Source organism: Haliotis rufescens, unplaced genomic scaffold, assembly GCF_023055435.1.
Source record: "Haliotis rufescens isolate VD_foot unplaced genomic scaffold, xgHalRufe1.0.p SCAF_9, whole genome shotgun sequence".
Taxonomy (NCBI): domain Eukaryota; kingdom Metazoa; phylum Mollusca; class Gastropoda; order Lepetellida; family Haliotidae; genus Haliotis; species Haliotis rufescens.
The window spans coordinates 41113104-41137250 of NW_025964383.1; the positions used below are offsets into that span (position 1 = coordinate 41113104).

Here is a 24147-nt window from a genome sequence, read left to right on the forward strand (position 1 = left end):
AGCTACAAACACTTTCCAACAATAAAATACACAGCCATATAACAATATTTTGAGGACGTCTATATGTCGACATCAGATTCGGCGACACTATTAAGTATTTTCATGATCAGTGCACGTTACTCAAGTTTGAGCATGTTCCAAAGATCATTGGCTCTTATGTTACAGACATGACACCAGGAAACAGTTTATTCAACTGACTCGTGTTTATGTCGTAAATAAAATATTTCACTTTTACGCAATTTCTTATATTTGAGCCTCCGAACATTTATTTCAACCCTCGAAGATATTAAACATGCACATGTAGATTAAGTGTATCATGTCGATGTAGACTTTATACACGTATATACAATCTCTGTTCTGGTAATTTGAATGGCTTGAAGGACATCATACTTGTGATCATCACTCGGACTACTTTACTTGCTAAGCGAGCAACTGGATTAAACAAATACTACACAAACAAGTCAATTGGTTGTAAGTTGGTATGTCTGCTATATTTTGTTTTCTCAGGTTACTACGCTCCGATCTGTATACCACTCACGTGATGTGGCGTGTGGTTATTGCATTTTACCCAATCCTGTTACCTCAACATGTCTGGAGTGTTATGCACTAACAATGAGTTATGGGAGGACAGTGCAACGACTTATTTGGACGGTAGCATTCCCCTCTTAATCTTAAATGTTTGGATTAACGAATCTTTGGTACAGATATATTTCACTTCACAGACATACACGCATTGGCAGCAATCTACAGAAAGGTGGATTTTCAGGAATGACAGTGTGTGTACACTAACGAGTTTCACTCTGTACCGATAAGCCCCACACTGTATGTTTTATCAGCGAGTTATATCATATTATGATAAAGATAATTATGTCATGCAGGACACAAGCTCTCGTGATTGCGGTCTCTTCTGACACGAAACATGAAACACTTTTTCTCACTACCAACTTTTGGGGGAATTGCATTTGAACAATTCCCGTGGTCGTAGGTTCGAATCCCAGAATCGCTCCGATCATGATTCGTGGCTTGTCAGCACATAGCCGTACTCGCGGGTTTGAATTTGTAGCATCTAAGATTTGCATCAATGCAGGCTTTCTTCCTATATTAAGCTGACACACCGTGATATAACTGAAATACAGTTCAAAACAGCAATACACCCAATCCACTAACTCTATTCTTTGAGACTATGGATAAGTCAATTGTATCAGCTGTGTAGTTTCTGGATACAAAATGCATGTCAGAAGCATCACTTGCTAAGGAAAATCTAGTCTATCAATATCATTGTGACACAGTAATGTACTTTCACCTACTACATTTCTTAGTTATCTTTCTCGCACAGGGTGGCTTTGTTTGTAACCACGTGACATGCGTTTAGATTTTGAACTGTGAGCCTGGCCCCCGCCCACTTAGAACAGGTAGCGGATACTTTATTCTGTATGACATTGATGTGTTGAAGACCTGAGCCACAAGTCCCTTTTGTCGTCTTCTGGGGTACGACATTTGGCTCTGGCTGACAAGAAAAGTATAGCACACGAAGAGCTTTTTTAAGGTAGGGCTCGCTTGCGTAAATATATTTCATTAGTTTAACTGGTCATGTTATAGCCCGTGTTAACAAATGATCTCAGAGAATCCTCTCTGTGTATGGCTGTTGTATGAACTCTATGCTATTGTACAGAACGTCGTCCAATATATGACGTCATCAAGTTGCGAGCGCATATTCGAATCTTCAGCAACGACTTCATGATAGAAAAATGTCTTTTCGTGAAATGAACCACGCTTCACTGTTCATATTTCTTTGCAGTTTATCGCATAGCTATTTGCATATTGATTTAAACTCAATAATGTTCACCACGTGAAACAACCATCATACCTGGTCTTGTTTTCATATTACAGATACCATCACGCACGCATTACATCTCAGGATGGATATTCCCCATAGTCTTATCCTGCAGAAGAATCACGTATATCTAAAGGCGAACCTTCAGGTCGACCCTGTGCTGGATGCCTTGTACCAGGGCTGTGTCTTCACACAGGGAGACTATGACAGGTGTAGACAAGCTGCACCAGAGAGACAATGTGAACTGTTCTTGGAGATTTTGAAGAAAAAAGGGGTTGAAGGCTACAGGACACTGTGTGCTGTCCTCGATTCCACACAACAATTTATCAAGGTGAAACTTGATGAAACCTCAACTGAAGAAGGTATTTCAACCTATCACATTCGTCTTCATTCATATCGAATATAATATTACTAATCAAAATCAACAAAAATGTCGGCGTTTTAGTTCAGGTTGGTTCTAAGCACCATAGGCTGTGAAATTGCAACTCATCAGATGAAGTTAGAAGGATTTTTTTCACTTAATACACATATAGTTTTCATGTGCATCAGATATCAATAATGTACACTTCTTAACAATGAATTATCCTAGATTGATCTGTGGAGAAATATGAATGTTTCCGCCCAGGTATGGGCTTACTGAAGCCAGTGTAGTTACACACCCATTCACGTGGACTAAGAAAGAAAAGACAAATCATATAATATGTTCCTGATCGATACATTGGGGTAGGTCTTGGACACACGGACAAGTAAATGTTTCTAGGCGTTTTACCAAAGATAAATATACCAAAGTGCATGTTATAGTCCTGAGGCTAATAATATTTCCTATCCTGCCACAACATATTCCAATGTCCTTCTTCACTTCGATCATATAACGCATAATCTAAAACGTGTTCATCCACAGCCCTCGTTGCCATTGCTTATTCTGTTATGGTTTATTCATTAATTCCCTTCTCATCAGACAAGTGATACAGGGGAGCTTTCTGTTGGCAATTATATCCTTTGACTTTGGGTTTATTATACAATCTACCTGAATAAAACGTCACAGATATCTTTCAAGAAAGCTATCACAATGACGTATGTGGACAACTTTCATTTTGGACCATGCATTTTTGCATTATTGTTTATGTGATCGTGACCAAAAAATATTTCCCGCGGTTGATTGTCCAAACTGTCGAAAGTGGATGTCAATGTCACCAGAACTGTCTCCCACCAGCGTTTCTCCTCGTCTTGGATCGCCATCTGTCGCGCCTAATTGTGTCACTATAAGGGTCCTCGTCGTCGAATATCTGGGATGCATCCTCCTGGCGACTGTCGCTCTACTGGGGATCAGTGCTTTGTCTGTGACTGGCGATCCACTGGCGATTGTCCTGAGCTTCGTATCTATTCGATGATACAACGTCTTGCCATCATCTAACAAATACATTACCCTGACATTGCTGATGCTTGCCATATGGATGGCGCCTTCACATTTAATGGCAACAATGGGTGCATCAGTGTCTGGTATGTGATCGTCACCAGAACAGTCCCCAAATGCGCCTCTCTTCGTCCTTGGACTGGTGATGTAGCTTTCTACACTTGTACAAGTGTCTGCATGGGAACCGGCGCTCAGAGAATTACTTTGCAGTCCACACCTTTCTGTGGATGATCCAACGTTAAGGAAAGCAACACTATACTTGAAATGAGCTCTACTGCGAATGGCTGTCAGAAAACCGTTTCCGTTTTCAACTTACTAACACGCAGAACTACACGTTATGTTCACCACTCATCACAGTTTTCCTCCACATTAGGGATGGGCAATTCCATCGGCGGCTACTCCACTTGGTAAATATTGACTGCTACAACTTCCAGGGCCATCCTGGTTTGTGACAGTGGCTTCAGTTACACTTTCTCCAAGTACAGTCTTGTGATAACGTCTTAGCACTGGGGGTGTGATCACACGAAACCTATCACGACTTCCATGTGCTTGGTGTCTCCGTCCCTGACACCTGATTATGTATTCACATATTCCAGATGTGCCAGTGAGCACTCCACAGACGTTAGATGCGAATTCCGAAAGTGGAGAAACTTTAAACGGGTTTGACAATAACATTCTCACCTCAGGCCAATTGACTCATAATTTTCGCTCCAACCATGATCAACTGGGAATAGCCAGGACTATTAGTGACAGCCACTGTGGGTACACTCCAGTGACCTGTTTGGCAGAACAGTTCTACACGTTGCTGACCGGCGTGCTACTAGAGGCCTTGTTTCACCACATCTCGGGCGTTACACATGTCGTCGCAGACGCGATGTCAAGGCGACACCAGTCCACGCCAACATAATGACGACTTCATCCGAATTTTTTTTAGTGGATTGGTTAACAGCCGAACACGCCCAACACAGATACCACAAGATACGACCACCAGCTTCCAATGTTCGACTCTCCAATCTCAGATTCACTCTTCTGGGATCACGATCCACTGGCCATGTTCTGGAACACAATGCACACCTTCATATTGTCGACATCACCACTACTACTTAGAGCACTGCTGAAGTTGACTAAAACTAGTGCCAACGTCTTTCCATTGTGCCTTATAGGTTCAGGAGACTGGGAAAAGCAATTCCGCAATGCATGCATGAAGCCGACCCATTAATCCCCAGACCGTTGGCTCTGCACGTGTGGAACATCCACAACCATCAACCCATTCCTTGCCGTTTTCTAGGTCCAGAAGAGTGGCATGCTTGTATTTGGGAAGTCAATGCCTTGAATGTAACTTAACTTAAATTTGACAATGACCAGATGCCTCATATGGACCTAATGTGGGATTTTGTGGTCAAACACCATTGTTTTCCAGATATTCTTTGTGTCACATAGTGTTACAATAACTATTCAGAGGGATTGTTGGTCTCCGATTCTACGGGACGTGCTCGGAGACACTGAAGCATCAATTTACATGTGAGAGTTAAGGATATGGCAGGGGATATGGATTAGTGAGGATTACTCTCGCTGAGCATATTCTTATCCATACGTATTCCAGAGCTGGTCAGCAATAAGGCAAGCTGCTGTAGCGGATCCCAAGTGTTGCAATATTTTGTGAAGGGATAGAGCATATGCTACATGAATTTGGTTATTCACGCTATTAGAATCCTTACATTGTCACAAAAAGTCTCTGGCCCAGGCCTAAATACCACGACACATGCTGACGAGTAGACAGTTGAGTATTAAGGGCGGATACCTCTGCTTGGTAACCAAAGGCAACGTGTGTCCAGGTGCAGAAGTGGCCTGTTGTGGCTTCTATTCTATATGATCAAATGGAAATACATTGTGCCAGGATAGGTATTCTTATAACATGAATAGCAAACGTCGACAAGCAAGGAATTATTCCAAACAATATCAACTTAAAATTTTATTCCTTTTCGAAGATATATGACAACAGTCTTATAAATCTTGTCACACCCTGTTTTCTACTGGCCAATATTATATTTTCAGGTAGTTCAGATCTAGTCTATGTCAACAAGGAAAAGGTAGAAGCTCACCACAAAAAACAACTTGCTGAAAAAGATGGGCAAATAGCTGACATGCACTCTGTACGTTGTGGAGAGACAGCACAAGCTCGTCAATTTATTATGTTAAGAACTACCTTGTTTAGAGAAGAGATATATATTTAGATGTATATGGTTTTAACAATGGTAGTGATTATTAAAAGTACATTTACACCAACGTTGAAGTTTTCATAAAAAAAGGAGTGTAACATGGAAAAAAATGACATAAACTGCTACATGTATATGCAGTCGATATGAACTTCTTAAACGGTCGTTCGCGTTTGTTTTAAGGCAATGGAAAGATATGAGGTACAAGTTAAACAAAAAGACACAGACTATGCTGAACTGGAAGAACAACTTATAAAAGAAAGAGGGGATCTCACAACACAGATAGAAAAGAAGAATAAGGAAGTTGAAGCTGGTAATCTGACATAAATAATATATAGTTCAATATCGCTTCTATCCACAATTTTGATTTTGCTTATGTTGCCAGTAAAAAAATGTTATATTTGGTATAACACTTTCTTAGTGAAGTACAGATTCTCGTACTTGTTCAAGCAATGATTTTTTCGTTTGGTTTGTTGTTTAACGCCGCACTCAGTAATATTCCAGCTATATGACGGCGGTCTGTAAATAATCGAATCTGGACCCGACAATCCAGTGATTGATATCATGAGCATAGATCCACACAATTGGGATATATGACATGCATCAACCAAGTCAGCGAGCCTTACCACCCGATCCCGTTAGTCGCCTTTTACGACAACCATAGGCACATTTTATGGCAAGCATGGGTTGCTGAAGACCTATTCTACCCCGGAATCTGCACGGGTCCGAAAGCTTTGAACACACAATGTCATACCCCTCTGACAAGCGTAAATTGGCACGGCTCCCAAGGCTGAAATCAATGAACACACAATGACATTTAGAAAGTGGTCAAATGTAACAAATAGTATATATTTGGGATAACACATTCTTAGAAAAGTACTGATTCTCGTACTCTTTTTGGTTGAGTCCCATCCGGGATTCGAACCCACACTGTCACTGCCGGATAGGACTCAACTTAAAAAAGTACGAGAATCTGTAATTAAATAAGAAAGCGTTATCCCAAATAAAACATCTGATCACTTGCTAAATGGCATTGTGTGTTCATATTTTGCCAGTGTTCACGGTGGTAATGGACCATCCTGGTTTCCAATGACCTGTCTACACATAAAACTGTTATCTGAGGCTATCCATGCATTTTTCTCGTTTCAGTGAAAACAAAATTGTCAAAGGCAAATGATGAGTTGCTGCAGATTCTAGCAAAATGTGAAACAGTGGAAAAGGTGAGATTGGTTCAACTTAAATGTTGAAGGGGTTATTTTGCACAGCTTCTAAACTAAATGGCAATAAATTAACACGTAATATCTTGATAACAAGATACATGTCTGTGATGCAGTGAAAACTGTCGTTTCAGAGACTACAAGAGGAATTGGAGGCATATGATGCTTTATTGGGGGTTCCCAGGTCCCCAGACAGGGTACATGTTAGAGAGGAGGTCCAACATGCAGGTATATTTAACAAAGTGACACTCCATCTTATATATGTAACTTATGAACAAAAATACAATAACACGGTAAGTAAGAGCCTTATTATATATGTCTGATGAATCAGTTCCTTTAAGCTTTAAACTGATCGTGTCACTTGTTTTTCCTCAGATTCGACAGAGCGAATGTGTCAATTTTCAACGAAGTCCTGCTGTGATTGGAGTCAGCTTTGCCTTCTTCCATGCCTTCATTCTGCCTGCAAGCCATGCATTGATCACCAAGTCACCCAAGCCAAGCAGAATTACATACAGTGTCCCTCCTGTGGCCGTGAGTTCAACATGGAGCAGACAGCAGTGGACCATGTCGGACGCAATGAAGCTGCCTATACTGCTAACGTTGATGGAGAGAAGAAATGTAACTACATCGAAGGAGATCATGATGCAAAGGCTGTGATGTACTGCCACGAATGCGATGACCGGCTCTGTTACGACTGTCTTAAACTGCACAACAGACTAAAACGCAATCGAACCCACAGAATGGGTGAGATCAACCTGGCGGCGAATATCCCTATAAAGCATTGGCTGAAACAACCTAACTGCAGAGACCATCCCGACAATAAGTTGCAGCTGTATGACCACACATGTAAGCAGGCAATCTGCCTTGTGTGTGATCGAGGGGCCCACAAGGATCACAAGAATGAAGACGTGAATCATGCCTATGTGGAAGCAAAGGGTCAGCTAAGGGAGCAGGTGCAGAAGCAACGACTTAAACTGAAAGATGTCACAGTCAGAACGACAACTGTCAACAGTCACCAAAACGAACTTGGAAATAAACAGAGAAAGCTGGAACAAGATGCCACTACAGTCTTCAAAAGTGTTGCTGTACGGTTCCTTCACCGGCAGAGACAACTCATGAAGGACATTCATGCGAGTCTTCAGGCCCCAAATGAAATGGTTAAAGAGAAGCTGGACACTTTACATGACGTCCATACTTCAATAGAATCAACGATAGACTACACCCAGAGAACACTTGAATCCACAAGACAGGGGGAGCTCATTACTCTCACCGGTGTACTACAGAAGAAATCTGATGAAAATCTGAAGAGGAAGCTTCCAGAAGATAACACACACGACACGAGAGTCCTTCTTTCCTTTCAAGGACAGAAAGCCCTGATGGAACTAATCGACACATTTGGTGGTCTTGCCTCCAGTCTCGACTTGGATCATTTTCCAGATAAACAGCCTACTTTACAGGGTAAGAATGCTTCTTCAATATCGGAACACTGATCGTGGACTTTAGGAACAATATCCTATATCATAGCTAAGTGTTTTTGTATATTTTAAGTTATCTTATCTTGCATGCCTTAATACCAAATCGATTTAAAAGTAACTTGCTATTCCATGTACAGTGGCCCAGTTTTATATTTGACTAGTATTTTATCTGAGGTGAGACGAGAAAATATTATTTGTCTGTCTCTCTGTCTGTCTGTTTGCCTGTCCGTATGTACGATGGGTAAGACGAAAACTGTTACCAATAAGGTAATCAATCTGTGTTTGTAATTGTCTCTTCAGATCTCCATAAACAGAATAAACAGCTGGCATTAAAAGAAGAAGAAACCAGCGCGGTAATGTATTGCTTTCGTAACAGAATTTTGTTTTATCAACATGTTTTCTGATAAAGGGTTTCAATGGCTCATACATTGAGTACATACATGGCTCAAATTGTGAGTAAAACATATGTAATTAACACGGTTGGAATCAAGTTGCACATCGTTCATAACACCCACATAGCTACATGTTACATGCAGTCGATAAATAAATAATGTATGTGGTATGATATGATACCCAGCTATTGTGTGAGCCAAAGGTTATGTTCTGATCTCTATGGTGTCTGCGATGTTGTTTCAGGTACATGAAGGGCGGTGGCATCGGCTTGGGGAGATGATCCGTCGCATCACAGGTACAATATAACACCTGGATGTAGGTCAGGAAAAGCAGATTAAATACCAAATGAACTAAATTAACCTTCAAACTTTAATATAGAATATCAATGTATCCAGTGTATCAGTTTAAGACTCACTTTCTGTTTATATCAAAACAGTATTGAATATTGCAATCCAATACATTTATCTACCAACAGGTTCTGCTACAAGTGGAGATGGATCACAGGGACTCCAACCTGAACAGCTCACACCACAGGATCTCCGACATGAACAGCTGACACAACAGGAACGCCGACCTCAACAGCTGACACCACAGGAAGTTTACGAAGTCACATGTGTACGTTAAATGACAAACAACCCCCACCCACTCAAAATGTAAACTGCGAAGTATAGAAGAAAAGGAAATCATTCAAAATGATCTAGCCCAGAAACGTATTTAGATTTATACATAGAACTTACATAAGTGAATGAGTGAGTATGGTTTTACGCCGCTTTAAGCAATATTCCAGCAATATCACGGCGGCGAACACCAGAAATGGGCTTCACACATTGAACCCACGAACTTACATAATGTGTCAAGCTTAATAATAATATGTTTTCAGTTCATACTCGGAGCATCCTTCCTTTCTGAGTCGCCTTCACGTGGTTTATTATTGAGAGGTATGTACAACACGATATCGGATTTAGTTATTTAGTCAAAACTATATCTCGAATGTCAGAGTTACAGTCAAGTTGTAAGATGTCACCAGTTTACTAGATTTCCAGGTAACGGATACATGACCCATAGCAGTTATGTATAGCAAACAGTTACACCTGTTTAGTGAGCGATACTGTACGCCACATACCACAACTGGTTACATCAAACGTCCTTGCTATTTTCAAATAATAACATGTAATGATACGGCGAGGCCTCGGAAATGCATGACCTCTTTCGTTTGTATAATATTCATTGTACATGTTACACTTTAAAATCGTTGCTTCTGGCATGTCAGAAAATACATAGTTATTAGGAAGTTTTATGTAGTTCACTGAATAATAAAAGGCAAAATGAGGTAACTAGCTTCACTTGTGTGCTTCCCATCTTATGTTGGGGCATGTGCTGCCCATGTCGACATTTGTTTGTCTACATTTGCACCCCTTAATCGTGCCATGATCCTCTGAACTTAGTATCATGGATTCAAATCCTAGATTCGACCAGATCATGGTTTTAGCTTCAAAGAACCATATGATGTTTACTCTTTAAAACAACAGTGAAAGACTCACTCGCACTTTACTATGCTTTTATGTGAGAATAGTATTCAGAGACAAATGTGCCAAAATCATGTATTACAATGAAAACTATATTTTGCAGGGTACTCAAGTCCAATTCACATCATCAACAAGAACAGAAGTGTCATATTCATCACATGTAAGTGTTTGTTTATATCGTAGTTAATGTTTATTAGGCAATTGGATTAAGCAATAGTTTCTAGGATACAAAACCACTTAAAAAGTCAGTTGCTTACAATGTGTTACCTGTATTACCATCGTGTGTCACCGGCGTTGATCGTAGTACGTGTTATCAATCACCGGTGTGCTGGATGCGACTTTATAATGACCAGAGGTCCATGACGTAAACGGAACATGTAAATGTAAATGAAAAGATTAATACCAAAGGGATCAAAACAAGTCACGCGTTGGACCCTTGTACCTCCAGCAGTTGTAGTGAGGTTAAGGAATTAATCATGGCTGGGAACACATGGAATGGGCTTCACACATTCGACCCTTGTTGGGAGTCAAACCCGACGTGAACATGGTAACCCTTTAAACACAAGGCTACTCCACTACCACTCCAGCAGTTGTACTTTCCAGTTTTGCAATCGTATGGGTGTTCTCATTAGTGGTGTAACGATACGGCGATACAGTATTGTATCCCGATGCACAGCCCACGATACGATGCATCCATTTTGAAAGCATGTATCGCGATACATACGATATTTTCATAACACAGTTTTACTTACGTATTTTCTTGAGTATAGTGCGCACTTTATTCACAAAAACAGCTGTGTAGAAGGGGGTGCGCATTATACACGAATTAATGAGTTTTGATGTTTTTTCCCCCATGGAAAGACATTACCGTGAGCACGTAACACCGGAAATACCATGTCAACAAATCCATACTGAAGTTCTCAAATTATTCAGGTAATTACACTGTCTGGCTAGAAAAAGTGTTCTTTGTATATTTGGACTTATGTTTGTAACTTATTTCATTAATTTTATTCCAAATTCCTTTTCATATTGTTTTAATTAATTTCGGCGAAATCGTGTCTGAAGCGATCGAAAGATCGCACAACTCACCGTTATTAACAGCAACCACGGTCAGGTTACCGCTATTGACGCCTTGAAACAAACTCTTGTTGACAGAGAATGGATACATATATCATAAATGCCATACTTTGATTCGTTAAAAGCCATATTTGTTTTTGTTGGACGATTCTATGTCAACACGAAAATCTCGCGATCACGTGCACGGGAGCCTGGACGGTGACTGGTCAGACTGGTTCCATGTTAAAAATAATACCCGGCAATAGCGATCAGCTGCTTCGCTTAGGGTTATTATTATTTTAAATATGTTTAGTAAAAGCTGCATCTAAATTAACAAGATATTGGAATATATTATTGCTGATAAAAAATACTTTCAGATACAACTTTTGCCGATCCTTGCATTAAAATCCTGTTAAGTTATATCATTTGGTGTGTCTTGACCGAATCACCGGTAGATTCCAAGAAAACGTGTGTACAGCTGGTTGCTGTGTCCGGCTTAGTTTACGACAAAATACACAAGGTAATCTTAATCCCTGGATATAAAACAATGCCTAGCTGAACAAAAAATACAATTTAAACGGTAAATCAACATGTCTGGTGATTTTTTATCTCAAATTTCGAATTTGTACTGACGAAGTCTCTCATCACCCGTTCGTTTGCCACACTTCGCTGAAGGGGTACGGTGTATTTTTTTTCTGCGCATAATATTCAAATTTCTTTTTTTTCCAAAATATTGAACCCGCTAGAGGGGGGTTGCGCACTATACTCAAGAAAATACGGTACTTTTAAACATGAAATACGTTGAACAGTTTCAAAGCCAGTTTGTTGTTTCAGTAAAACATACTGTATTGCTGACAAGATGCTATAACAGTAAATAAACACCTTATATATTCTCCAACTGTACTTGTCACATCTTTTAGAGAGCAGAAAGACATCAACTTGGCTTAGCTTGTACTAGTAAACACTGTATCGTGATACGTATCGTATCGCGACCCCTGTATCGCGATACGTATCGTATCGCGACCGTCCCGTATCGTTACACCTCTAGTTCTCATTCATGTATGTTTTCTGTGGGAGCATCTTCCAGAACTGTAGAAAGCTGTAGTGTAGTACCGGCAGAAGGTGAGCTGGGTGAAACACAAGAAAACATTGATAGGTAGCACAAATCAATGGCGTATGATGAAAAGACAATGTGCTGGAAACTCACAAATATTGTTTATATCGGCTGAGCAATCAGATTCACCCATATTCTGTGTCAAGTGTCCATGTAGGTTCACTGTGTGTGGCCATGTCTGGTGTTCCGAGCTGTGTTATTGCTGGAATACTTCTAAGCAGTGTAAAACCATATTCACTTACTCGCTTAAAGAAATAGGCTCCAAGCATACAATTCAAATCATTCTGAGAATATTCAGTCTCGATTATCTAAAGAAACATATTATGTTTGGCAGTAAAGGCAAAATAGTGATGAAGTATGTGACCGAATCACCGAAAATTAGTTGATGACACCAGGTTTCCGCGAAAATGGACGTCCTGCTCTACCAGTGGCACCCGGCAATTTTTAGAAGAATTACATGTTTTCGTGTTTTTCCTAACATCGCACCCAACAATACTCCTCCAATACGAATGCGGCCTGTAAACAATCGAGTCCTGATTTGACAATCCAGTGATCAGTATCATGAACAATAACCCACGCTGTCGGGATACGACGCTACGCTGTTCACCAAGTCACCAAGCATGACCAACCTATCTATTCAGGTGAATGTCAGTGTGTGGGGATGTGTAAACACTCCCTATAGAGGTCATAGTAGGAAACATCGTCGCCCATATTTTGACAATTAGCGTGTCACACTTGGTAAATTCCTCTGAACGTCTGTCATAGGATATCTGGATTGTCTTGACCAGGCCTGTGAGGGTTAGTCCTTGATAAAAAAGATTAGATGTAAACGCAATGTGTCTTTCCACAAAATGTGAATAATCTGACATCCTCACTTCAGTACCCAAACAACCGGGAAATGTAGACGTCATAAGGTGGAGCTGATCTATCATGACCTCGACATTATCCGGGAAATTTGGGATGTCAAAACAAAGACTAAACAATCATATAATTGACAAGGCATTACTTCCCATTTGCGTAGCAATTTTCAGTTAGCCAACCAGCCAACTTGAACTTTGCACTTCTTTGATTTTTTATTGATTTTTATTGTTTTGAGGTGCTATCACATATGTGTGACAACACAATAAGCAATGTCCTAGCCAATTTGCGTTTACTCCTTTTGTGTGTTTGCTTTAATTATGTTTATTATTTTTTAGTCTACCACCACATATGTAACACTTGTAAAAGTTCAGCTTTTTTATAGAAGCACCTCATATAGCGGTGAGTTAGGCCAGTTTGATCGTCACGTCAAAGATGAGGGTTCGATTCCCCACATGTGTACAATGTGTATGTGAATTCCATTTCTGGAGTCCCTCAACGTGATATTGCTGGAATATTGCTAAAAGTGGCTTATTTACAATATTCACTCATGTGAATCACATTAACTATGTACATATATTCGCTCGTCACGCTGAAGACACGGGTTCGATTCCCGACATGGGTACAATGTGTGAAACCCGTGTCTGGTGTCCCCCGCCGTGATATTGTTGGAATATTGCTAAAAGCGGTGTAAAACCATACTTACTCACTCACTCACTCATTCAATGTACAAAAACAAATATACATGTAACTTTGATGTTGATTTCTTGGGTGGTGAAAGGTTGTTAATGTGAAACATGTGTGAGTGCCTTTTTCTCTAATAACATAGTATTTGTTTATTTCTTAATAACACCTGTGTTTTTGGCCGAAATAAAAATGACATTTCATAAATAAAAGGTACAGAATCATGTCCATGTTAACTGAGGAATTTTGACAAGAATTGTCATTTTGAAGTAAGACGAGTTCTATGGATGAACAACTTCTTTATTACAATTAGTGCGACGTTTCGGTGTAGATCCTAACACATCCTATCAAGCAAGTGATGAATAGTGCTAAACAACATAGGTATATATACTTATTAACATCAAAGTTTATACAGTATATAATTGATGGACACAGAGAGTTGATTAAGACAATTGGAAGGCAGTGGATAGGGAATAGGGAGTAGCCCGTATTTAAATTTTAAGCTGTTCCATATTTGTGAATCTCTGGGCCGGTTTGATGACTTTTCCATCATCAGCAGGGTGAGGTAGGTTTCAGATGAATGTAAGTCACCATTATCACATACCAGATGGAATAAGTGTGAATTAGTCCGGGATTGTCCGTAAACAATGGATTTTGTTATGCAATGTCATAATAATAATATAACTGTTTATACAAATCATTCACAAATACTTATCCCAGTCAATACACTTGACAAACTCCCCGCCCAGCGAGTGCGCTTAAACTGTGTTCAGTGATTGAAGCGGACGTAGAAGTTACCTGTTCACACTGTGTCTGTTGAACACTCGAATGTAAAAATATCACGAAACAGCACTTTTGTCAAACTCAGTCTTTACTATTATGTATAATGGGAGTTTAGAATCCCTACAATGATAGTTTAATCGTGAAATAACTTTGAAACATTTACATAATTAGGCAGTGGGAGTCTATTAGACACAGCAAAGTAGGTCAGATGCAACTTTGTAAAAACGTATCTAAAATAGCGTGTATTTGTTTATCAATGCGTGCAAAAATGTATAACAAACAATTTGAGCACCCATCCAAATTATATCACAGCGTTATTATTTAAATTAAGAGTACAGTTATCATTAAACTCGTAGGCAGATGAAAATGGCAGCCGATCAATTATAGCGCTGTTTTTGGAATCATTGTAACAAAAATCATAAACAAAATGATTCATTGTAGTAAGTGCAAGTGCTAAACTACAAATAAAATCTATATTTCCTTGTCCTAAACTCCAACTGGACGCTGATCGAGCCAACACAGACGTGTGCCATGTAACGACAGACGGTGAGCTGGTCAACTCACCGCGCGCCACACGGTCACGTGACAGGCGCAGGCTGCAGAAATATAGGGGCACGTGTACCTCCACCCCCATCCCACTTTATCCATCCCCCTCTAGTGTCACCCCTGCCCCCAACACAGCCAGATACTGGGAAACCCACTCCAGGGTGGGTTTGGGGAGTGCATTGTATGCGTTGCGTGGGTTCCCTACCCTGGAGATGGGTGTAGTGGAGGAGAGCCAGGTGGACAGTGATATGTATGTTTATCCACAGCGCCGCTCCTGGTGTTTCACTGTAAGGAGCTGCACCACACACTCGGGGAGTATCTGTACCAGGGTGTGGCAGGAAGGGGAGTTGGGGAAGTGTTACAGTAACACAATGTCTGACACACACGGCACACAGGCCACCCTCCACTATGGAGTTGTGCTGGATGTTGGGAGGGGTAGAGTCGCCTTTATCGATCTGGACAGGGAGGTTGTTCTAGCAAAGGCTGATGTAGAGTTTCCTGAGGCTCTTCTCCCTGTGTTTGGTGTTGGGCGGCCAGATCTCGTCACAGTCACCATGAAGTTGATTAGCGGGGAGGAGATCGTCATGACTGACACAAAAAGATCACTGATTAATGAAGCCCTGGCCTAAGGAATGAACTGAACATGGCACTGTGTAAACTTGTGAATGTGACATATCTACTCAAACTGTCAAATACAATACAATAGTGAAAGGGAGGTCCTAGAAGTAACCTGTTCATGTGTTGTTTGTTGTGTACGAACATATAACAAGGTTAGCTAAATGTGTTGGTTTGCTCCATAACTGGTTTCTGTTGTGTATTAGAAACATTTTATATCCATACATGAGTATTGTTATGATTATTAATATATAATAACCGATCAGTTTATGGGGGGCACGGGTGGCCCAGTCGTCTTCGGCGCCGAGATTCGCTTTGCAGAGTTGCATCCCTTGGGCACGCCAGAAACCGATGATTGTGGCTTCGAATCCCTGTTCGCCCCGATTATGTTTCTAGGTTTGTCAGCACCATACCTGTGCTCGTGGGTTTCACCGAAGTGGTAAACGTCTGAGACCTGCATCACTTCGGGCTTTCCTCCCACATTAAGCTGACACGCCGCGATATAAGTGGAATACTGTTAAAAGCGGCGTTAAACCCATCTCACTCACTCACTGATCAGTTTATGAACATTTCACACATTTCTGGAAAATGTCACAAGTCAACTGTGTAAAACGTTTTTCAATCATGAATATGTGGACATATTTCGCTTCCATTCTGTAAAATAACCATTTTAAATACCCACATGAATAGTGTTGATTTGAAATTGACAGATGTATCTAAATATATTTGGCCTAAAGGTAGAGCGTCCGCCCAGAGAGCTGAAGGTCCGGGGTTCGATCCCCGGTCGCGTCATACCAAAAGACGTTAAAAGATGGTTCTTGTTGTTACCCTGTCTGGCGCTCGGCATTAAGGGGCTAAAACAAGGACTGGTCGGCTCGGAGTCAGTATACTGTGTCTGAGTGGGGTATTCATGTTAAACTGCGGCATGGTATCTCAGTGTGCTAGCACTATACATCGGCATCAGTCTGGACTAGTACAAGCGGCCAGACACATACACGTGCTATATAAGTGTAATAATCTTGGACGCGACGTTAAACCCAATTTCACCTCACCTCACCTCTAAATATATTCCACTTTTGATGTAAGTGATGAAAATGATTGAAGCGGGCATATAATATATCAGTTTACATGGCGGCCCTTATGTACAGCTGTGTAGTTAAGTTCACTGAATTGTCTGTTTCTTTATGACAATGTGTCCTGCTGTGAGTGAGGAGAGTTTTGAATCCCCATACGAGTGTTTTTTATAGTATTTTCATTTGATCTGCACGAATAGTTTCAAACGTATATTCCTAAAGTGCCCATACAATCCGAACACAGCTCTACTTTCGGTAACATAATTGGTTTTAACAACTTGGTTCTCGATACACATTGATATGAGTTCTTAAAAATGTAGGGTTCAAAGAATTGCTGCAGTGCAGCACTTGGTCTACATCCAACAATGAAGTTTGCAGAAATGCACAATATAAAATGTCACTCTTAGGATACGGCGCCATTTTAAACTTAGGCCATGCTTGCTGCTGTCTCTGCCAGTCCTGCCTGTATCGCTTTGAAATAATTTGATATGCAGTAACTACGTTCTAAACTCGTTGTCTCGAACTTCATTGTGTCCATACTCCAGTGAAATACCAGGTTTAACCAGGCAGATACACTATGTTGACAATGCCACCATCCCTCATGTATTTAGCACACGGTGGTGCCAAGTCGACTGGTCGAGTGTTCTGTATGTTGATAAATGTACATATTTATTTAATCTTATTATTTTATCATGTCATGATATTCAAGTGATGTAAATAAAATGTATATAGATGCGTAAATGTATTTATTAACTACGAGGGCAAACATATCGAGGTTCATAAAAAATCAAATGTGCCCTAGGGTGCCCTAGTGAGTGAATGAGTGAGATGGGTTTAACACCGCTTTTAACAGTATTCCAGTTATATCGCAGCGTGTCAGCTTAATGTGGGAAGAAAGCCCGAAGTGATGCAGGTCTCAGACGTTTACCACTTCGGTAAAACCCACGAGCACGGGTATGGTGCTGACAAACCTAGAAACATAACCAGGAACGGTTTAAGAAACATGTAGGAATTACAAGATTCATGTACGGATCATGCACGAATTGTAAGAATCACCTACTACTAAGTTACAAATATGCCGAATGTTGTTCTTACTTATTTCTCACATGATTCGTAGTTGACTCGGGACATTCGTGGCTGTTTCGGGATGTTTTCGGGTTGAAGACAAGAGTATGGTTTTACGCCGCTTTTAGCAATATTCCAGCAATATCACGGCTGGGGTCACCAGAAATGGGCTTCACACATTGTACCCATGTCGGGAATCGAACCCGGGTCTTCGGCGTGACGAGCCAACGCTTTAACCACTGGGCTACCCGACCGCCCCTGGAAGACAAGAAACTTTGGGAGCCACGAATCGCTAGAAATAGCCAAGAATGCAAAAGATTCGATTACGAAGTTGTTACAGAACATAAGAATTGATTAAGAATGGATTACGATACAGCTACGAAATTGCATTTCGGGGACTCTTCCACGAAAGTGTTTGACAAGCAAAAACTTTCTCGGCGATTCGACGAACTCCCGCGAACTGTACGAATGTTTGGGAATAAAATAAGATTCATAACTTCAAAAAATGATTAAGATTTATCTACGAACATGAAAAAATTCCTATTGGGGGTGATTCTGGATATTCGTGGTCGTAGTAAAAGGGGGCATTAGACGACTGGGCCACTCGTGCCACCTATTGTGACTTGAGGTTGGAATGACGTCACACTAGAAGCGACGTCATATCTGAAGATTATTGACGTCAGTCGACTTATTGTGGTACTGCTAATGTTGCGACTTCCTGTCCTGTAGTCCTGTCTCTGTATGTAGACATCTTCTTCGGTAATAAAGAGAACATTACATTCATGTTCAGGTCATAAAACGTTTACGACACTCGAGTTATAAACATAGTATGACATGAACTCATATACTATCCTCTATCTGTGACACATGCTTCTGATTTTATTGCTTATTTCTTTCCAAATATTGCACAATATATTTGCATGTTTTGATGTGTCGAACCCTTGATAGGTCGAACTATTTCTCTGGTCAGTAAGGGTTCGAGATAATGGGGTTCAAATGTAGTGCTAATACCAGGTGTTCGCGAAATGTGTTCGCAAGTGCACGTCAACTGTTCACCTGAAAAACATGGGATCATATAGGTGTAAGTTAAAAAAGGGAATTCCACTGGACATTTGTTTTGTCAGGGATTGTCATGCTTGGAAATACTCTTCGCATGTCTACCATGACTGAATCACTCTCCAGCACTAAAGTTCTAACATATTGCCATAAACAGGATTTGTATTGTTTAAATGCTATACCGGGTAAAAAAACACACACTTACCATGAATCACTTTTATTCAGACTTTTTTCCTGAGAAATTGTCTGGATAATCAAATATCCACTTTAAGTTAGTACCCGTTTAGAATCCCATCTGCTCAACTGCATGATGATGCTCCTAAATCCTAACTTCAAGCACATTGGGATTGCAAGCTTGTTAAGAATTTGGGGCAGTAGAATATTCCAAAATACTCTGTTTTACTTTGGTACAACTCTGATGTTCTTCTAAACCCCATATATATTGATATATATTGTATACATTAATAAGAAAAACAAATTACCATTTGAAATCAATATGTACTCTGAAAAAAACCCGCAAAAGTGATTGTAGATGTATATCATATTTACATATATATATTACATTTATATAATTAATCAACAGATGGTAATCGATTGTTCTAAATTAACACACATCATTGTCATTGACACATGTTCCATATCGCACACAGGGGTAGAGTTCAACGTGAAGGTCATCTGTGCTCAATATCCTGTATGACCACCATTAGGGTCCCAAACTGACTGGCCCCATGGAAGCAATCAGATCCCGAATTGTGCCCTGGGGATTGCAGTGCTCTTCCTGCAATGCTTGTGCCAACTGTCGGAGGTTCTGTGGATGTTGCTGACGTGCTTGCAGTCGTTGATCCAGTCCATCAGTGCATCACATAAATGTTCGATTGGGTTTAAACCTGGAGACCTGCAGCTGGGGGGCCATGCCTGGAGCCGGATGTTGTGATTCCTCAAAAAGGCTGTTGTCAGTCTTGCCGTGTGAGGTCGGGCGTCTTCTTGTTTGAAAATGACGTTCGCTTTTTGCCTAATGGAAAGGACGTGAGGCCGAGGAATCTCATCCCTTGAGCTTGCACTGAGTCTGTTCTACCATTGTAGATGTCTGCTCGGATCATCACGCTTCCAACGCCAAATCGGTCCTCTTCCTGTCTGCAGTTTCGGGCAGAACGTTCTCCGTGACTCCTGTAAACACGACGTCTACCATCCGCGCGGCGAAGCATAAAACGTCTTGCTGCAATAAGGAGAACCTGTCTCCCTGGTGTGTGAAGGAACACATAAAGGATGTATGTCACTGGGTAGCTGATCCGAATGCCAATGCCAATGCCCTGCAGACACCAAACACGTTGGTGACGAGACATAGTTTCAAGAATGCCTACGCATCTGCCTATTTCTTCAGTCGTCAATGTTGTTGTGCTCGCTAATAATGATGTGCAACGATTCTGTCACAATACATCCAAACACAGCTTTTCACGTGCACGTCGTGCACATGCTTCCCTCTTTCCGTTCATCGTGAAATTGTGGTCCTGTAGGGCTTGTCAAATCACTGTGTACCAGGATATTTTAATCAGTAACAAACATTTCACTCCAGTGAGGGGTAAGGGGTTTAACATTGCATTGTGTCTGTCTGTCTGTCTGTTCTATACCGGGTTAGAGCCAATTTTATAGTGGTTCCCAACTGAGATGACATGCCGCAGTTTCAACATGAATACTCCCCTCAGACACCGAAAACCAATTCCAAATCGACTCTTTGTTTTGGCCCCTTAATGCCGAGCGCCCGGCAGGCGAACAGCAAGTGTCATCCTTGTAAACGTCTTTTGGTATGAACTGGCCGGGGATCGAAACCCAGGGCCTCTGCTCTCCGAACAGACACACTACCAATAAACCACTAGCACAGGCAGACCATTACACTCTGAATATCAATTACGATAACGATCAACCCACCATTTACTGACAACTTATAGCGAGACAACACAGATAATTAATTCCATTGTCTAGGTGCAACATGTTCCAGTCAGTTGACTACTATCCCAAGTATGACACACCGAGGATCTATTCTATTTTTCATCCCCCACGGAATGAAGGAATCTGTTTGTTGTTTATGAATAGGTTAGGGTAGGGCCAGTAAGTTGGATTTAATGCTGCTTTCAACAGTATGCCAGTTACATCACAGCTGTCTGGTCGGAACATGAGTATGATGCTGACAAATTCAAGATCATAATCAGGACAAATCTCAGATCTGAACCTACTATCCTCCAATCCTGGCACAGCTAAGGGAGGCAAGTCTTCACAATGAGTAACAGCTCTGTCTCAAAATGTGAAAACAATCTTGCAGTTCTTTCGGTCCCTCTCATAGATGTAACAGGGGTGCCAAACCCCATTTCATGTGCCATATGCCGATTCCTCTTTGTGCTATTCCGGATGCTGCAGTGCAGTACACTGGATGCCACAAAATGTTAATCTGGAATACAGATTCAAATATTTCAATGTTGCAACACATTTTTCATCTTTTGTATTTCTTGCATATGTGGTCATGCCTTCTTCGTGAAAATCCCGTGTAATCTACTTATACCATCTGTGCACACTGATATGGCCGAAGAGTTCCTAGAAACTGATTATTGTCACAATAAAGTGGATTCGTTTAGAGGGGCAGCACAGGCTGTAGTGAATGAGAAAGGCATCACAGGCTGGAGTGAATGAGAGGGGCAGCACAGGCTGTAGTGAATGAGAAAGGCATCACAGGCTGGAGTGAATGAGAGGGGCAGCACAGGCTGTAGTGAATGAGAGGGACAGCAAAGGCTGGAGTGAATGAGAGGGGCAGCACAGGCTGTAGTGAATGAGAGGGGCAGCACAGGCTGTAGTGAATGAGAAGGGCATCACAGGCTGTAGTGAATAAGAGGGACAGCACAGGCTGGAGTGAATGAGAGGGACAGCACAGGCTGGAGTGAATGAGAAGGGCATCACAGGCTGTAGTGAATGAGAGGGACAGCACAGGCTGGAGTGAATGAGAATGGCATCACAGGCTGTAAGGTATGAGAAGGACAGCACAGGCTGGAGAGAATGAGAGGGGCAGCACAGGCTGGAGTGAATGAGAGGGGCAGCACAGACTGGAGTGAATGAAAGAAGCAGCACAGACTGGAGTAAATGAGAGGGGCAGCACACACTGGAGGGAATGAAAGAAGCATCACAGGCTGGAGTGAATGAGAGGAACAGCACCGACTGGAGTGAATGAGAGGGGCAGCACAGACTGGAGTGAATGAGAGGGGCAGAACAGACTGGAGTTAATGAAAGAAGCAGCACCGACTGGGGTGAACGAGAGGGGCAGCACAGACGAGGGAATGAGAAGGGCATCACAGGCTGGAGTGAATGAGAGGGGCAGCACAGGCTGTAGTGAATGAGAGGGACAGCACAGGCTGGAGTGAATGAGAGCGGCATCACAGGCTGTAGTGAATGAGAGGGACAGCACAGGCTGGAGTGAATGAGAATGGCATCACAGGCTGTAAGGTATGAGAAGGACAGCACAGGCTGGAGTGAATGAGAGGGGCAGCACAGACTGGAGTGAATGAAAGAAGCAGCACAGACTGGAGTAAATGAGAGGGGCAGCACAGACTGGAGGGAATGAAAGAAGCATCACAGGCTGGAGTGAATGAGAGGAACAGCACCGACTGGAGTGAATGAGAGGGGCAGCACAGACTGGAGTGAATGAGAGGGGCAGAACAGACTGGAGTTAATGAAAGAAGCAGCACCGACTGGGGTGAACGAGAGGGGCAGAACAGACTGGGGTGAATGAGAGGGGCAGCACAGACTGTAGTGAATGAGAGGGAGGGGCAGCACAGACTGGAATGGATGAGAGAGAGGGGCAGCACAAACTGGACTGAATGAGAAGGGTAGCTCAGACTGTAGTGAATGAGAGGGAGGGGCAGCACAGACTGGAGTCAATGAGAGGGAGGGGCAGCACAGACTTGAGTGAATGAGAGGGGTAGCACAGACCGGGCTGATTGAGAGGGACAGCACAGACTGGGGTCAATGAGAGGGGCAGCACAGGCTGGTGTGAATGAGAGGGAGAACAGACTGGAATAGATGAGAGGTTAGGGCAGCACATACTGAAGTGAATGAGGACAGCACAGACTGGAGTGAATGAGAGGTGCAGCACAGACTGGAGTGAATGAGAGGTGCAGCACAGACTGGAGTGAATGAGAGGTGCAGCACAGACTGGAGTGAATGAGAGGTGCAGCACAGAGCGGAGTGAATGAGAGGGAGGGGCAGCACAGACTGGAGTGCATGAGAGGGGCAGCACAGACCGGGCTGATTGAGAGGGGCAGCACAGACTGGAGTCAATGAGAGGGACAGCACAGACTGGAATCAATGAGAGGGGCAGCACAGACTGGGGTCAATGAGAGGGACAGCACAGACTGGAGTGAATGAGAGGGGCAGCACAGGCTGGTGTGAATGAGAGGGAGAACAGACTGGAATAGATGAGAGGTTAGGGCAGCACATACTGAAGTGAATGAGAAGGACAGCACAGACTGGAGTGAATGAGAGGTGCAGCACAGACTGGAGTGAATGAGAGGTGCAGCACAGAGCGGAGTGAATGAGAGGTGCAGCACAGAGTGGAGTGAATGAGAGGTGCAGCACAGACTGGAGTGAATGAGAGGTGCAGCACAGAGTGGAGTGAATGAGAGGTGCAGCACAGACTGGAGTGAATGAGAGGTGCAGCACAGACTGGAGTGAATGAGAGGTGTAGCACAGAGTGGAGTGAATGAGAGGTGCAGCACAAATTGGAGTCAGTGAGAAGTGCAGCACAAACTGGAGTCAATGAGAGAGGCAGCAAAGACTGGAGTGAATGAGAGGGGCAGCAAACACTGGAGTGAATGAGAGGTGCAGCACAGAGCGGAGTGAGTGAGAGGGCCAGGACCGACTGGAGTGAATGAGAGGTGCAGCACAAATTGGAGTCAATGAGAAGTGCAGCACAAACTGGAATGAATGAGAGGGGCAGCAAAGGCCGGGCTGATTGAGAGAGGCAGCACAGACTGGAGTAAATGAGAGTGGCAGTACAGACCGGGCTGATTGAGAGAGGCAGCACAGACTGGAGTGAATGAGAGAGACAGCACATACTGGAGTAAATGAGAGGGGCAGCACAGACTGGGTATATAAACAGTCACAACTAATTTAGGAACCTGACCGCCCGATCCGGTAAGTCGTCTCTTACGACAAGCATGGTCGCTTCTTACTGCAAGCAT

At 42.2% G+C, this 24147-nt stretch overlaps 1 protein-coding gene and 1 long non-coding RNA gene across 2 annotated transcripts in view; both read left to right on the forward strand.

Annotated features, from left to right (window-relative positions):
• Positions 1–24147, forward strand: part of LOC124112669 — a 206278-nt gene that overhangs the window by 163541 nt on the left and 18590 nt on the right. The window lies entirely within an intron of this gene.
• On the forward strand, positions 5348–6684 carry LOC125377498. The gene is made up of 3 exons (XR_007219664.1): positions 5348–5401; positions 5648–5777; positions 6614–6684. It is a non-coding gene; the product is annotated as an uncharacterized LOC125377498 (long non-coding RNA).